The 18,864-nt window shown below is 34.5% G+C and overlaps 1 protein-coding gene and 1 long non-coding RNA gene across 2 annotated transcripts in view; one reads left to right on the top strand and one right to left on the bottom strand.

Annotated features, from left to right (window-relative positions):
* LOC126878934 (telomere length and silencing protein 1 homolog) overlaps positions 1 to 18,864 on the top strand; it is a 151,266-nt gene that overhangs the window by 50,133 nt on the left and 82,269 nt on the right. The gene's annotated exons all lie outside the window — the stretch shown is intronic.
* Positions 4,014 to 6,935, bottom strand: LOC126878940 (uncharacterized). Its single transcript, XR_007695892.1, has 2 exons — positions 5,472 to 6,935; positions 4,014 to 5,013 (listed from the first exon to the last, which is right to left on the bottom strand). It is a non-coding gene; the product is annotated as an uncharacterized LOC126878940 (long non-coding RNA).

The raw sequence follows: 18,864 nt of genomic DNA, 5'->3' as shown, positions 1-18,864 counted from the left end.
ATTAAAAATAAAAACGAAATTTTTATTCAAAAGAACCCCACATTTTTGTGTGGTATCTTTTTTCGTATCTCTTATCATTTTCGAGTTACGTGGAGAACAAGGAAGATTTTCAAGAAAATTTAAAAATGCGCTGGATAATTTGATCTTATTTTTTTCAAAAACCGTTCATTTTAAACCAGTCCAAATTTTTGGACATAGAAATAACACTATAATAAAAAGTATTGTAAAAGCTAAACGTTGTATTTTAATTCTGATGGATGAGGGGTTAAATATACTTCGCATTTCTTCTTAAAATACATTAGTCATCAATTTTTTTGTAGCATATCTCGCTTAGTTTGAATGTAATTGACATTTAATATTGCTCATTTTAAATGCCTTCTCAAGCACTACAAAAGTTATTAGTATCATTATACACCTAAAATCGACCGTTTCTCTGTTATTTCAAGTTGAATACACCGATTTGAGCATGCACCAAAAAAAAACAAACTCTACTCACCTACCATATCTCTTTTGGTATTATAACTAGAAAATTTGTGAAGGAACGAATCTCTTTGTTTTTTTATAAGGTACAAAAATATTTTGCATAGTTTTTTTTGTTAGATGCATAGTTTTTAAGGTATTCGTAAAAATCCATCCGTGGTTTAAATTCATTTTCATTGAAAATGACCAACGAGTTTCCTCACTCATTTTCATTGAAAATGACCAATTTTAAACCACAAATAACTCAAAAAGTATTGAGTTTTCAAAAAATAATTATAGAACAGTTTTTGCTTAGAATTAGGTTCTCTAGCCTCTTCCGTGGCTATTTTAACCAAAAAATTGTTAACCCTCGAAAAGAGGTGGAAACCACCCCCAAGATACAAGCGCACATCGTCATAGGGTAGACTTTGTTTCTTAAGCTATTCCCTACTTACTGTGAAAATATCAAGTAAATCGATGTAGTAGGATGGAATTCGGAGCCAAATACCCTCATTGACTGCCCTATATTGAGCCCTTTACTATCTATTTTAATTGTGTTGAATGTGCCGATTTTGATATTGGGTATGTTTGTAGATTCGAGATATACTACAAAAGCTCCATAATTTTTTTTCGAGTAGGTGTTAACCTTTTTTTCTTCCTGAGAATTATTAGGCCTGGATCCCGCGTACCAAAAAAAGTTGATTAAAAGCAAGCTGAAAATGTTTTAATAGCTTAACGGTGTCTAACGTGAAATTCATACTGGGATTGCAGTACGGTTACGATAGGAATGCGCATTCAGTGTCAGTGTTGCCACAGTTCCTGTGCGACACTCTTGAGAGAGCAATCAACAACTGGTGAAGACCGACAACCCTGTGCGTTTATTCCCCATTAGAAATGTATTGCTTTTAGTCCAGTCGGGTTAGCGAATATCAGGCATAAACTTGCATTAGGAGCTGCACCAAATTTTAATTTTCTAATCTTTAGGGGGGGGGGGTCAAAAGTAGTGTAAATTTAAAATTTCGACTGAATTGCGCTGTTGCGTTAGCTCCCATCTTGATTTTAAACGAGAACCGTTTTTGCTCAATATCTCCGTCATTTTCAACTTTTCGACAATAAGTATAACAACCAAAATTGTTAAAAATGTGATTTTCTATCATTTCTATTCTTACATTTTTTTCGTGCCGTCGATATTTTCCGAGTTATGGCGGTAAATAGTGACAGTTAGAGCATAATTATTGAAGTATCTGGTTTATTATTAGTTTTACGACAAAAATAGAGAGAATTAAATTCTACACAATTTTAATATCTTTTATTTTTTTGATAAAGTTAATATTTAAGGTAGTACGTATGCGATAATGGCGCGAGCGTAAGGCCCGATTTATTTTGTAGCAACTGTTTTTGTTCAAAATCTACAATTTTTTTCATGCGGTTGATATTTTCCGAGTTAAGTGCGAAAATAGTAAAAAGTGGGGGTGGGGGGGGAGCATAATTTCTAAATTGAATATTGTTTCTGAGCTGCCCCAAATTTTATAATTCTATCATTTAGGGGAGATCAATAGTAGTGTAAATTTAAAATCTCGACTGAATTCCGCGGTTGCATTAGCCGCCATATTGATTTTAATGGAGAACCGTTGTTGCTTAATATCTTCGCCGTTTTCAACTTTTCGACAAACTTGATAGGAACTAAAATTGTTGGAGACGCAATTTCCTACAATTTCTTTTCCACAATTTTTTTATGCGATCAATATTCTCCGATTTAAGGGAGAAAATAGTGGCAGCGGAGGGGAAGCATAATTATTGAGTTGTCTCATTTATTATTAAGTTTACGACATAATTGTACATAAACAAAAATAAAAAGAAATATATTTTACACAATTTTTGAAACTTCCAATGAAACACCAACCAAACTAAGTACATAAAAGACATAAATAATAACTCATGTATATGCATTGAGTTAACTTAGTTTTATTAACTAGCGGGTTTGATTGGTTGAATTGGTCTGTCGATAATTAAGTTTCATGTCAGCTAACATATTTTAATATTTCAACAATTTTTTTTAAATTTTGGGCCCTGTTGGGGGGAATTTTCCCATTCACCCCCTCGTAGACCCGCCACTGGTTCTCTCGAAAAATTGTAGTAAATCGTAATTGCAACAATTTCAGTCGTTACAATTTTTGTCGAAAAGTTGAAAATGGCGGAGATATTGAACAAAAACAATTGCTATAAAATCAGTCAGGTCTTACGTTCGCGCCTTTACCGCATACGTACTACCTTAAATATTGATTTATTAAAAAAAATAAGAGATCAAAATTGTACAAAATTTAATTCTCTTCATTTTTGTATGGGTTCAAATTTGTTGTAAAATAATAATAAACAAATTATAGAAAATCGCATTTTCAACAATTTCAGTTTTTACACTTTTTGTCAAAAAGTTGAAAATGGCGGAGATATTGAAGAAAAACGGTTCTCGTTTAAAATCAAGATGGCGGCTAACGCAACGGTCAAATTCAGTTTGAGATTTTAAATTTATACTACTATTGACCCCCCCCCCCCTAAAGATTAGAAAAAAAAATTTGGGGCAGCTCGTAATGCAAGGTCAAATACTATCCCGACTGGACTATTTATCTTAGCCGTACTACATTCTCGGTGTGAATTTGTCAATAGTCGGACAAACTGATGTACGGTAACACTGGAACAGGGGAAGTTTTAATTTTAGAACAATTTAAAAATTTGGAACGTCAAATTACGAAAACGTCCCATGTATTTTGTCAGACAGAACTTCCAATTGATTTGTTACCGTTTCATTAAACTCTCATGTACAAATCAAACTGCTGATTATCACGAATATAATTCCTGTCATTTGTCATATTCTTCGTGTTGGACTTATTAAAATGCCCAGTTGTTGATAAATATCAGTCTGATTTCTGCATGAGAATTTAATGAAATGGTAACAAATCAATTGGAAGTTCTGTCCGAGAAAATACATGGAACGTTTTCGTAGTCTGACGTTCCAAATTTTTAACCTGCTGAACCCTCTTTACTCTGGGTATAGAGATTTTTGAAGAGAAGAACTGAATAAAGATGGGTAAAATAAATGATAAGAGATTTAAGACAAAAGAAGAGGGGCTTAGCTCAGAAGGAAAAAAAATCAAAAGGGCAGAGAGACACTAAATCTCAAGTATGAGTATTCGGGCTAGCTTCCATACACCGAATATTGGCTTTAGAGATATGAGAAGAAAATTTGGTAATGAAATGATAGTAACTAGGAAGGAAATGAGACTGTTAATACAAAAATGAAAGGAAAATAGATAAGAATGCTAGAGATAAAATAATATCGAGTTACAACAAAGAAAGAAGAAGAAAAAAGGGCGCCAACTCGAACGAACAACTCGGCTCTCAGAACCAAGAAGTTGGACAGGTTCGAGATTTTGAAGTAATGAACAATGGGAACTCTATGACACTGGTTACAACCACCTGAAATACAAAATATTAAATACTGATCTTGTCTTGCTATGTTATATACTGGTAATACAGACTGAAATAAAACACCAACCTTAATACATACAAATATATTAATGATAAATGTTAAATACTAACAATTTACATATAACGCAACGTGATAACAGTGATAGTGGATGGGGAAAAGATCAAATAGGACCGCAAAGGCCACTTAACAAGCAATTATCCACTATCACTGGCCAAGCAAAGGTATTAAAATCAAAATCCAAAGCAAAAGTCCGTCAGAATAGCACTAAGTCCTTACAACTAAAAAGTTAGTAATTATTTCCTAAATTGAACTACGCTAGAGTGAGATCCACAACAAGAACGCTACGGTTACCAAAAATAATAAAGATCTCACCTAGCCAAAAACACTAATAAGTAAATATATAATGAGTTATATAAATGAGTTATATAAATGAGTTATATAAATGAGTGATATAAATGAGTTGTATAAATGAGTTGGTCAGTTACTCTTTATATACAATGTAAAAACCTACAAAACATATTCCCTATTTGAAATCCGCGACAAACCTTTAACGACCCCTTCCCTATCAAATTTTTAAGCTACAATTATTATTTATAATGATTATTGAACAAGACCTAATTTTATTTATTGGAAACTACTACTTATATTAAATCAAAAAAAACCAACGACCTAAAACCCTATCTATCAAGAAATATGTACCTAGTTTACCTCAATTGTATGCATACAAGAAGTTTACAGTGCAAGCAACTATAGAGTACCCAAAATATGTAAATAATAAGATTAAACAACTTATCTTAACCACAAGTCCTATTTAAAAAGGTCCAGATAGGAATGAATTTCCTCTTGGCACGGCAAAACTAGTGGGCTGCTGTGGTGATAAATCCAATCCTGGATGTTGTGAAATAGGTACTATCCAATCCAATCAAAAGTAACTTTAGGGGTAACCCATACCCTAGCTGCTTACAGTAACTGGCACATATTTATATGATGGCACATTAAATGATGATACAATCTATCTAAATTGACTAGGCTAAGTGTCTATGTGACAAGTAGCTACGGGACGGAATCTAAAATAAATTTTATCAATTTAATTACATTATTTATAACACTGTGTGTAGACAGCACAGAGTCACTGCACTGGAAACCAAAACAAAAAAAACTCAGGTTAGGTATACATATGTCATGTCAAACTGAAACTAACTCAAATCATCAAATCAGACATGGCAGGGACATGCGCATGACATGTCTGATATTCGTTAAAACTTTTTTATATTATTACCTCAAAAAAAACCTAGAGCAAAAAGTCTAATGAGAAACTGGAATTTAACTTTAGCACTAAAACATATGGCCTTGACTGTTCCTTTGCAAATGGAAATGAATATCCTTACGGTAATATAACTTATAATGTGACATTTAAATTATTTCTTAACTGAAATTAATATCTACAGATAACGAACGAGATATCTAGGATGGTGAATTTGATTTTATAATGAAGAAATAAAGAGAACTATATCAATATACTCACTTGAGCAAAGCAACACATCGGCGGTATTATAACCTTTTTCCTTTCTTGTAAATAAGTTTCCAGATATAACTACTGCTAAATATGGGTTATTGGCTGATGTTCGAGGTCTTTTAGTTATATATTTTCCCAATTTTGCCCAAACTCCGTCACCTAAGTAATGACGATGTGTTGCCTCTTTCTGAGTTCGTGACCAACTAAACTCGAAATCGACAATCATCGATTTTCTTTCTATTGGCGCGCCTGTGCACCGAAAAATCGGTGTTGGATCTTCGCGGGCGTCACCCAAGGTTTTTGTAGAGGGGTATATTTTAATCCAATTTTAATTAAAGTAATTTAATTAGTAGCGTGATCGCTACATTCTCCCTCTTCTCCAGCAAAAAAAAGGAAAACTCTACAAGTTTCCTTTTTTTTATTTTCCAGAACTAACTGACGCTAGGCGAACCTGAGGATGGACACGGTAAAGGAGAAACGTTGTGGTATAAAACCATAATTATGGTAGGCTCAACAGCCATACTATTTGCTGAGGAGACAGAACAAAAATCAGGACGAAGTCATACAGACAGTATAGAGGCCACGCGAGATATCTTTAATGGTATTTGCAGAAAGTATAGAACATAGAAGGGATGTGTAGCTAACCGACATACGTAACTGACTGACATAAGTTATTCAACAAGATAATTTACTTTAATTTAGTAAAACCAAAGATAGAGAAAAACAAATAATTACGCGTTAATCACTAACATTCTAAATATAATTATACAACCTTATAGAGTAAGTTAACTCTTAACACTACTTACTATCTACATTCTCAAGTGTTAGTAAACCCATGATTAAAACTAAATTACAGGTGTGTATTAACAACCCTTAACACAATATAACCAAGAACCATAAACAACAATTAACCTAAACGCATCCTATTAACTTTACCCAACATTGACACTAGAGCGAACAAATTCTATTAATCACCCCAGAATTCAATGAGGGACTAATTCATTAGGACCAGTTAACACTACATTACTACAAACCTAAACATATATGATATGGTTCCGGATATCAACATCTAAAACTCAAGGTAAAAGATAATTCATAACGTCTACTTGCTTTCGTAGCGATAGGAAGACACAATCTAGGTAAAGATACTAGCAAGCGCACTATACGCATAGTATAGGGTATGCTAAAAGGTAAAGATACTGGCAAGCCCGCATCTACTCGTGGTAGAGGGTATGCACAAAAGGTAAAAGGTAATAAAAATCCTAACTGTAATACCTAAACTGTACTATTGACGTGGTCCAATTCTTTACTCACGACAAGCACAGAGAAGGACAGATTCTTAGGACTTTATAATAATCAAGATAAAGATAAGATATACATTCAATCAAGATATAGATAAGAGATAAACTCATCAAGGTAAAGGTACGAGATAAACTCAAACTAAAGGTAAAGATAAACTCACTTCAGGTAAAGGTAAAGATCTCACATAAGGAAACTCACATCTACCTTTTCATATTTAAGGTAGAAGAACATCTACTAACATAATGCTCAGTAGGGAGACAAATAAGGTAACTCACATACTCACAGCCACTAATCCAAGCAAGTGGTAGAGACAGGTAACCAAACTTACGGTAATAAGATATGTTAAAACTCAAATCATTTAAAAGATACAGCATAGGAGATGACAACCAAGTTAAACAGACTGACTTACTGCTGAATATCAGAACGATCCAATTCTACATGACACATTCTAATTTCAACCTAAGAGATACTCTAGGAACAACTTATAGATATTAATATATTTTTGAGCCAAGTGAAGTGCCCAAGTCCAGGGTGATCAGTCCTGAACCCACGCTAAACCCTGACACAGTAAGTAAGTGAATGCATAAGCTTTATGGCCATGGTCCACGAGCTCATGCAACCGTCAATCAAAGAAAATATTATAGAAACGGTTTCCTAACTATCCCTATAAATATCTATCTAACCCAGAATTCAAGATGGGGAAAATTCCCATTATCCATCCTGCACTCCTATGATATATAGTTTGGACTTTCAAGAGACAACCAACAGCAAAATGAACAAGTCCATAAACTAAGATATTAACCAACATTAAGATAAGATAATATAAGATAAAATAAGATAAAAGGCATAACAACAGATGTTAACCAGGTAAACAGAATAGATAAATAGATCATAAATAACAAACTGGCCCTCACAATTTAATCTTCATCTGAAGATGAACCATCTGAATTGTCAGACAAGTTATGTGGACCTACAGTCTTATCCTCAAGTAAATCTTTGACATGAAACCTTCCTAGTTTCCTGCCGGTGGACGTTTCCTTCAACTCATAAATCAAAGGGGAGATAACCTTAATAACAGTGCAAGGTATGTATTTTTGACACAACTTGGCAGATTGGAAATTCACTTTATCTGACTTGACAAAATTTTTCTTCAGAACGGAATCTCCGACTCTGAACGATAAGGCTCGCTTTCTCAGGTCATAACGGCACTTATTTCTGTCATAAGATGCTTTCAAACGTTTGCGAACATCCACATATATGTCAGGAAGATGCTGAATATCTTCTAAGCGGTGTAACTTATCTGATATCGCAGGAAAATTAGTGGCATTTTCTGAGATTTTACCAAAATAATCACCAGAAAGAGGAACATGACGACCAAACATTAAGTACGATGGAGGACATTTGGTTATTTCGTGAGAAGAAGTCCTGATAGCTTGTACTATAGAGTGGATATGAGTATCCCAAGCTCTCTGATCAGGAAATGAATATGATCTTAAAGCAGTAACGATAGATTTGTTTACTCTTTCAGTATGATTAATTTGAGGATGATAGTTCGCATTGTACCAGATCTTTTGTACATTATATTTAGACATGAGATCACGAAAAGCCTTGGCTGTGAACTGGGGTCCATTATCGCAAGACACGATCTGTGGAACACCATAAATTAGGAAAACTTCATTCTCTAGATACTTGATAATGGCTGAAGTAGTTGCTTTAGACATAGTATGCACCAAAGGAAATTTTGTAAAGTAATCAACAACTACTAAGGCATATTGAGCACCTTTATACGACCTAGGATAAGGACCAATAAGATCTAAAGATATAAGTTGGAATGGAAAATCAATCCGTCGATAACTACCCATTAAACCTGGTTGGGGAAGATTTGTCGACTTACACGTAGCACAAATTTTGCATCGAGCGAGATAACTACGAATAGTCTGACGCATCTTCGGCCAGTAATACAGTTCAGATATACGACAGAAAGTTTTGTAGAAGCCAAAATGAGCTGCAGTAGGATGGTCATGAAAAGTGGCCAAAACCTCTGCTCTATTTGCTGTTGGAACGACTATCTTCCATTCCGACATTCCAGTAAGGGCATCCATAGAACTTAACACATGTTTATACAACACACCATGCTCAACTTTAAAATCAGGAAATTTACCTGGAACATTCTGGACATCATACAACATTTTTTGATACCAGTCATCTGGTTGTAAAGTAGATAAATCTAACAAGTTAATATCAAAAGTTCTCGATAGTGCATCAGCGACTACTACACCTGCAGCTTTACGATGAACAATTTTATAATCATATTGTGCCAATTTTAAAATCCACCTAGCCAAACGAGGAGATGGGTTCTTCATACTCTGTAACCACACCAAACTACTATGGTCAGTTATGACCGTAAACGAACGACCTTCCAGAAAATATCTGAAATGTTCAATGCCCGTAATTATAGCTAACAACTCTTTTTCGGTTGTAGTATAATTTTTCTGGGCTTTGTTTAATTTCCTGCTTGTATAGGCTATAGGGTGTTCCTCTCCATCGACAATTTGATAGAGTACACCACCAGATGCTGTGTTTGAACAATCAGTCATCAGATAGAAAGGCTTAGTGAAATCTGGGGCTACCATAACTGGGGAGTTGGTGAGAGCCTCCTTGATTTTAATGAAAGCTTCATTAGCTTCAGGAGTCCACACAATGTTTTGTCCCTTTTTCCTATTTTGAAGCAAATCAGTGATAGGGGACAACAAGGTAGAATAAGACTTAACAAACTTTTTATAATAGCCCACCATTCCTAACAATCGACGGACCTGGGTGGTATTTTTAGGCACAGGAAAATCACGAATAGCTGACACCTTGTCAGGGTCAGTATGTAAGCCATGAGAATCTACAACATATCCTAAAAACTTAATAGAATCACGACAAAAGCTGCTTTTATCTAAGTTAATAGTCAAATTTGCATCTTTGAGACGCTGAAACAACTGTTGCAATACAGAGATATGAGTGTCGAAATCAGGAGTAATGACTAGAATATCATCAAGATAATATTGACAATAGGGATCTAAAGCAGGACCTATTACCAAATCCATTAATCTACACATAGTCTGGGGAGCAGACACCAGACCAAAAGGCATTGTAGTAAACTGGTACAATCCTTTGCCACTTACTGCAAAAGCCGTAAGTTTCTTACTCTCTTCGCTTAATGGGATCTGTAGAAATGCCTTCTTTAAGTCGATGGATGAAATGTATTTAGCATTTTGTAGCTTGGTGAGGATGATATCTATACGAGGTATAGGATAGGCATCCCTATTCATCGTAATGCTGTTAAGTTTACGTCCGTCAAAACAGACACGAAAAGTCCCATCCTTCTTCTTTGTCATCCATAAGGGACTACAAAAGCTAGACGAGCTCTGCTCGATAATACCAAGCTTAAGCATTTCATCCACCTCCTTAACTAAGCTCTCATGCCAGGCTTGAGGCAATGGGTACTGGTATTGTCTGAAGGGCTTAGACGAACCCACATCAATGTGATGTTCGATGAGATGAGTTCTGCCTAACTGATTCTTCGAAGAGATAGAAGAGAAGGATTTGATGACATTATTCAACTGCTCTAACTCCTGAGCATTAAGTCTACTCATATCTTTACCTGCATCAACGCAAGAGATATTAAAAGAAGAGACAGATAAAGAAAATTCAGAAAAATTCAATTCACTATTAAAAGTTTTCAGAAAATCCATCCCTAGGATAACTGAATTCTTAACAGAAGGTATAAAAAAAAATGTAATCATCCTTTTACATGAACTAACAGAAATCTCAGTTGTGAACTGACCTAAAATTGGTTGGACCTGACCATCAGCTGTAGTCACTTGCAAACTCTCATCCATTCCTATCTTAACATTAGAATTCTGGAGAAATTCCAGACCTAAAGAACCTAAAATAGAGATATTGGACCCTGTGTCCAGTAAAGCTAAACAAGAATGTCCTAAGATAGATATTTCAAGGTATGGACGATTATCCTTGTTTTTTCTAACTAATAATGAATTAATGTCAATATCAATGAGGGAAGATAAGGGATTACTTGGAGAAACTACAGAAGAATCACAAAGGACATGGTCAACTAACGTCCTCTTTTCGGTTGGTATCTGCCGTTCCGTGGTCTTTTGTCTTTCGGTGGAGGTTGGGATGTTTGGGTGGTTGAGGCATGGGCCTCCTGACTCGAGAAACTGCTTCCTGGGTTTTGAGGATTTTCTAGGGTATTCCCTGTATTTTGATGAGGAGTGGGAGCCAGGGGAGACAACCCACCCCTTCTGTCGTTTCCCGAACAGAATTCGCACTCAAACTTACGGACTCCTTGATGTCCACACCCATAGCAAAACAACCCTCTCGGTTCAGAACAGTCAAAATACCCATGTCCTGGCTGACGACAATTCCAACAGGTAATTCTGGAGTTAAAAGTAGCGACATTACCAGACCGGGAATAATTTGGCCTACCAGAATAGGAAGATTCGTTGTTTCTAACGCTTGACCGACTAGGGACACTAGATATAGGTTCAGAAGACCATGACAAAACTTCTTCTAACCTCTTACATTTTTCTGTAAGGTCAGCAATCGAGAGAATGTCAGTGAGTGCCAGACTAGGATGATAAGACGGCAACAAATTTTTCTTAATGATTCTCACTATATGGGACTCAGAAATAGGGACTTCCAAACGTTTACACAAACTGACAACTTCATTGATGAAGATGGTGACTTTCTCCTGGGGAGCTTGTTTCCGGGATTTAATTTCGTCTAATAAGTTGTCTTCATAGTTGTAAGGAAGAAAATCAGACTTAAGTTTGGCAACTAACTCTTGCCATGAAGTAAAACTACCTCGATTATTGAGGTACCAAGTAAAGGCTGAATCCTTAAAAAGATCACCTGCTGATGAAAAGCACTCATCTTCACTGTTCCCACGCGCTAGACGCAGACATTCTATTTTCTCTAAGAAACTAACAACATTTTCATTCGAACCACCAGAAAAATGTACACCCCATTTATGAATTGGAGCTGACTTAAAGAAAGGAAATGAATTAACCGAAACACTAGGGTTATGAGGAGTGGAGTGAGCCTGTGGAGTTACTTTAAACTCAAGTTCTCCTTCCAGATTAAGTATCTTGAAGTTAAGAGACTTCTTGATGGCATCCTCTTCCTCGGTTACTGACTCTAACAAATGAACCCTACCTGAAACATGACCTAAACGGGAAGTCAAGCGACCATATAAACCATCACTATGGGAGCCAACAAAAGAGCTAATTTGGGTCTTCAAATCTGCAAGGGTAGCTTCTATTTCACGGACCTCATCACTAAAATTTAGTTGGAAAGCTGACAGAACAGCATGACTCCGATTTGCTGAAGCTTGCTTTAACGCACCTGTCAAAACGATCACTTTAGCCCTATCAGTAGTTAGCGATGGATCAGCTAACTGACGAATTTTCAACTCGTAATCCAATTCAGGGGTTGACAGATGTTCTGCCTTAAAAGATGCCATTACACACCACTGGGAAGTAAACACGAGAATGAGATAAAATGTAAGTAGGTAAAGTTTAACTTACTCTCTGTCCTCAAGTTAATGTTCTGAGTCGATACCTATACCAGCAATGTTTATTTGTTTGGTCCAGTCGTGAAATCCGATGAAATGTACTGCTACACTCCCGATAAACCTAAAATTGAATAATACTTTTAATTCAAGGTAGTGATTCACTATTAATGCTACTCCGGACTTGTAAACATCGATGAGATTGTTAAATTCAAGATATTTAAATTTTTAATTTTAATTTAATTTATAATCAAAATAGTTCTTTAACCAATCAAAACAAAGCGATTTATTCAGTCAACACAGTATACTATAGCAAAACAAGTTTATACAAGATATAGATATAAGATAATCTCCAAAAAAAACCAAATTGAAGTACAACACTGAACGTTAAAGTGAGAATCTAAAAACACAATCACTGAAACCACCAAGATAAAACCAAAAGTTAAAGAAAATATTTTTACAGCCAAAAATGTAAAAGAAGCCCCACGTTGGGCGCCAATTGAACCCTCTTTACTCTGGGTATAGAGATTTTTGAAGAGAAGAACTGAATAAAGATGGGTAAAATAAATGATAAGAGATTTAAGACAAAAGAAGAGGGGCTTAGCTCAGAAGGAAAAAAAATCAAAAGGGCAGAGAGACACTAAATCTCAAGTATGAGTATTCGGGCTAGCTTCCATACACCGAATATTGGCTTTAGAGATATGAGAAGAAAATTTGGTAATGAAATGATAGTAACTAGGAAGGAAATGAGACTGTTAATACAAAAATGGAAGGAAAATAGATAAGAATGCTAGAGATAAAATAATATCGAGTTACAACAAAGAAAGAAGAAGAAAAAAGGGCGCCAACTCGAACGAACAACTCGGCTCTCAGAACCAAGAAGTTGGACAGGTTCGAGATTTTGAAGTAATGAACAATGGGAACTCTATGACACTGGTTACAACCACCTGAAATACAAAATATTAAATACTGATCTTGTCTTGCTATGTTATATACTGGTAATACAGACTGAAATAAAACACCAACCTTAATACATACAAATATATTAATGATAAATGTTAAATACTAACAATTTACATATAACGCAACGTGATAACAGTGATAGTGGATGGGGAAAAGATCAAATAGGACCGCAAAGGCCACTTAACAAGCAATTATCCACTATCACTGGCCAAGCAAAGGTATTAAAATCAAAATCCAAAGCAAAAGTCTGTCAGAATAGCACTAAGTCCTTACAACTAAAAAGTTAGTAATTATTTCCTAAATTGAACTACGCTAGAGTGAGATCCACAACAAGAACGCTACGGTTACCAAAAATAATAAAGATCTCACCTAGCCAAAAACACTAATAAGTAAATATATAATGAGTTATATAAATGAGTTATATAAATGAGTTATATAAATGAGTGATATAAATGAGTTGTATAAATGAGTTGGTCAGTTACTCTTTATATACAATGTAAAAACCTACAAAACATATTCCCTATTTGAAATCCGCGACAAACCTTTAACGACCCCTTCCCTATCAAATTTTTAAGCTACAATTATTATTTATAATGATTATTGAACAAGACCTAATTTTATTTATTGGAAACTACTACTTATATTAAATCAAAAAAAACCAACGACCTAAAACCCTATCTATCAAGAAATATGTACCTAGTTTACCTCAATTGTATGCATACAAGAAGTTTACAGTGCAAGCAACTATAGAGTACCCAAAATATGTAAATAATAAGATTAAACAACTTATCTTAACCACAAGTCCTATTTAAAAAGGTCCAGATAGGAATGAATTTCCTCTTGGCACGGCAAAACTAGTGGGCTGCTGTGGTGATAAATCCAATCCTGGATGTTGTGAAATAGGTACTATCCAATCCAATCAAAAGTAACTCTAGGGGTAACCCATACCCTAGCTGCTTACAGTAACTGGCACATATTTATATGATGGCACATTAAATGATGATACAATCTATCTAAATTGACTAGGCTAAGTGTCTATGTGACAAGTAGCTACGGGACGGAATCTAAAATAAATTTTATCAATTTAATTACATTATTTATAACACTGTGTGTAGACAGCACAGAGTCACTGCACTGGAAACCAAAACAAAAAAAACTCAGGTTAGGTATACATATGTCATGTCAAACTGAAACTAACTCAAATCATCAAATCAGACATGGCAGGGACATGCGCATGACATGTCTGATATTCGTTAAAACTTTTTTATATTATTACCTCAAAAAAAACCTAGAGCAAAAAGTCTAATGAGAAACTGGAATTTAACTTTAGCACTAAAACATATGGCCTTGACTGTTCCTTTGCAAATGGAAATGAATATCCTTACGGTAATATAACTTATAATGTGACATTTAAATTATTTCTTAACTGAAATTAATATCTACAGATAACGAACGAGATATCTAGGATGGTGAATTTGATTTTATAATGAAGAAATAAAGAGAACTATATCAATATACTCACTTGAGCAAAGCAACACATCGGTGGTATTATAACCTTTTTCCTTTCTTGTAAATAAGTTTCCAGATATAACTACTGCTAAATATGGGTTATTGGCTGATGTTCGAGGTCTTTTAGTTATATATTTTCCCAATTTTGCCCAAACTCCGTCACCTAAGTAATGACGATGTGTTGCCTCTTTCTGAGTTCGTGACCAACTAAACTCGAAATCGACAATCATCGATTTTCTTTCTATTGGCGCGCCTGTGCACCGAAAAATCGGTGTTGGATCTTCGCGGGCGTCACCCAAGGTTTTTGTAGAGGGGTATATTTTAATCCAATTTTAATTAAAGTAATTTAATTAGTAGCGTGATCGCTACACTGCTCCACAATTAAAACTTCCCCTGTTCCAGTGTTCCTATATATCAAAGTTTGTCCGACTAGACACCGTTAAACTATTAACAAATTTTCAGCTTGCTATTAATCGACTTTTTTTGGTACTCGGGATCCAGGACTATATTGTCCGAAGTCTTGTTTTGAGTTTTTTTTAGAATTATTAGTCGTTTCAATTTTATCCGGAGAAGAATTATCAGGATAAGGGGGACCTAAGCCCCCCTTTTCCTCACTCATTGTAAGAAAAAGCCAGTCAATACAGTATTAAAAACTAGCAAGCAAAAAATAACAAGAAGAACAAGCAAAATACCATAAAAGGAAGCCGCTTAAAAAATAAATAAGCCAGTACTCAACTTATCTATATTAGGCCAGCGGCAGCAACCCCTAAATTACGTTATACCGGCCACGAAAATCAATTTTAAGGTGAATGACCAATTTTGGCCATTCTTTATGTTTTCGAGGTCGTTGAATTCGATTATGAAATTTATTTTTTTCTAGAATTATTGGAACATGTTCAAAAATTAAATTTTATGCAAAAATGCGAAAAATCAACTCACCTCACTGTGTCTTTAGTAGCTGTAAATATTTCCTTTTGAAAATTTTACTGTCATCTTTGAAGTATTTAGATAATAATGAGATTTGCCCAAAAGGTTCAAACAAACAAAAAGAGGACTTGTTAATTTTTAAACATTTTGTCGTCAGATTTCGTTAGTTTCATGTTTACTTAAAAAAGTTGAGTGACAAACTTTTTAGTTTATATTTTTAACCAACACAGCAATAAAACATAAATCATGAAGAAGTTTCCTGGAACATTTTAAGTCAAAATATGCAATAGAAAATAGTCTAGGGGCCAAATAGAGGTCACCGTGTCCTTTTCAATTCTGATGGACAAACTCTTTCTTACGGTTTAACCCTGTAACCGTCACACATTAAATTCATTGAAATAAAATTATAAAAATTTGTGTGGGCGTTTTTTAAGCGGCTATGAACGTATCGGTGGGGTTGGTTTATGCAATTTTTGTATAAAAAGTGGAGTTTGAAAACGTTGCCCTCAAGTAACATTGTCCATTAGTGGTATAATGAGAACGTTGCTCCAAAGCATCAGTATTAGTTTGAGGTTAAAATGTTTGCATTGTGCAAACGAGGAATCACCATCAACAAAATTAATTTTTTTAGGGCTTACAATATGTAAAAAAAGCTACAAAAATAAGCAAACACGAACTTTATTACTTACACAGTTACAAGAAAAAACAAAGATAAAAATTTATGGAGAGTTATGGAAATTAAAGAAACAATTCTTGCCCTGTGTAAAACATAATCTCATGTCACATTTTTGACACATAATTGTCATGTAGCCATTCTTGCAAAAGCGGCATCTTCCTTTTGGTCCATAGATGGGCCAGTGTCCCACGTTGTCTTTCCTAGTGATGTCATGTGGTCGACTTTTCGTATGAGTTACAATTTTTTTGACCGTCTCGTTCAGTGAAGGCCGCCCCTTCTTTTTTATTTTACCTGTTTGGTGAAAAGATTCAGCTATGTCCATTTAAAATTTTTTTAAATGCATTGGTTTTACTTTTAGCTACCTATTTGTAGCTATCTATTTTTGGCTACCTATTTGTATTTCATCATATTCACCTCCCGAATCTGCAACTTACTTTCGATGTCCTCATCATCGGATATACTCTCTGTATCTGATACATCTGCTCTAACAGGAACTATGTATGTAGATCGTTTTTTTTTTTCATAAAACGTAACAGGAGGGATGTCCATATTTCTAAAAAGAAAATTTAGTTTAGTTTTTACCATTACCACTTAGCGTCAACGTTGATTCTAAGCAACATACTTTTTAGGCAAAGTTTTTGCTAAAAATACTCAAAGTACAAAGTAGATGTATGTTTTAGATTATAAATAAACCTTTCCTAAATATATTCTAAAAATATTACAGCAAAATACGTGTTTTTACCTATCGATTTGTTTATATTTAACTAGCAACGTCGCCACTACAACACTTCCATTGAAACCTCACACTCGAAATGATGCTTACTAAGTTAAAAAATTTTAATACAGATGGCGCACATGCCGGAATCATAGACGAACGGTTGTCGCTTGGATACCACACCGTCCTACTGTGGTAAAATTCGACGTATATCGAAATTTTAGAGTTTGAAGTCAACGTTGCTTGAGAGCATCATACGCGCTTACAGGGTTAAACAGTTTCTTATGGATTTTTGGCTGCTGATTACGAATTTCGAGGGTGGATTTCGATCCGAGTGGTCAAAAATTTGTTATAAACAATTTAATTGTTTATAAGGCTCTGGCTCATAAACTAAAAGAGATAAAAATGTTTCAAATAAAATTTGTTCCTTAATAAAAAACGAAGAAAAAAACGTTTACTTCACTTAAATCCAAGAATTAGAACTCAAGATATTGTAGAATTAGTGTACAATGCAAATTGCAAAATAAGTATTTTTCGAAGCTTTATCGATCGTAACTTCGCTTCTACGCAATCAAGTGAGCCTTAGAAGGTCTCATTTTAAAGTTTAATTAATAGGCTTCCAAACAAAGTTTGCTAAATTACTTTATCTTCATTTGTTTTTAAGTTATACCCGTTTGAAGTTATAATTTTCCTGAAAAAATTGTACATTAATTTGTTTATAAGGGTTTAAAGCAAATTTGAGCTATAAACATTTATACTTTAATTAACAATAATGATAGAAGAACTCAAAAGGAACATTATGAGCTTGCGAAAATGTTCGTAAGTTTATTTTTGGCCAAGATATCGAAGTTTTAATGGCGCGCTATGAGGCGCAAGATCGGCTCACTGTCAAGTATTTTTCGACGCTTTATCGATCGTAACTCGGCTTCTACGCATGCAAATCAGCTTTTCAAGGTCTCATACTTTATCTAGAAATATACTTTATTGTCATGAAAAATTTAACAATTTTATAGACAAAGCTTACAAGAAACATAAATTAGAACAATAACAAACACAATTTACTAAAATTATATAAATCGTCAATATAAATAAAACATAATAAAGTAAAATAAAAATCAGTAACAATCTATTGCAAAATTAAAAAAATTTGCAAATTGCGTAATCTACCTTAAGAAATTTAATAAGTTAAAGGTAAGCTGCTGCATATGACACTCAAATATATATTAAGATTCTACTTATACATAAGAATACTGTAATTTCTTAGTTATTGGTTAAGAAACTCTGCTATTGAATAATATGGTCTTTCAGATAAATAGGCTTTTGTCATGTTACGGAACTTGGGGAAAGATGTTGCAGATTTAAGTTGTAGAGGGAGATGGTTGTATAGTTTTTTTGCTGAATATAATATAGATTTCTTTACTAACTCACTGGACGGAATTGGTAAATAGATGTCAAAGGTAGAATTTCTGGTGGAATAGTCATGTCTAGGTCTTGCTGGAAAGACATGTAGATGTTTACGAATTAAGCAAACAGTTTCTAAAATATATAAAAAGGTAGTGTTAGAATCCTGTGATCTTTGAAGTAGCTTCTGCAATGTGTTGTTCTTCTGAGGCCAAACAGATATCTTATTGCTCATTTTTGTAATTTAAAAATAACATCAGATTGGGCAGCTGTACCAGAACCCCAAAAAAAGAAGACCATATCGAAGATGGGACTCGAACAAAGAAAAATA

This window comes from Diabrotica virgifera, chromosome 1 (assembly GCF_917563875.1).
Source record: "Diabrotica virgifera virgifera chromosome 1, PGI_DIABVI_V3a".
Lineage (NCBI taxonomy): Eukaryota > Metazoa > Arthropoda > Insecta > Coleoptera > Chrysomelidae > Diabrotica > Diabrotica virgifera.
This window is presented reverse-complemented; position numbering and strand designations above follow the sequence as displayed.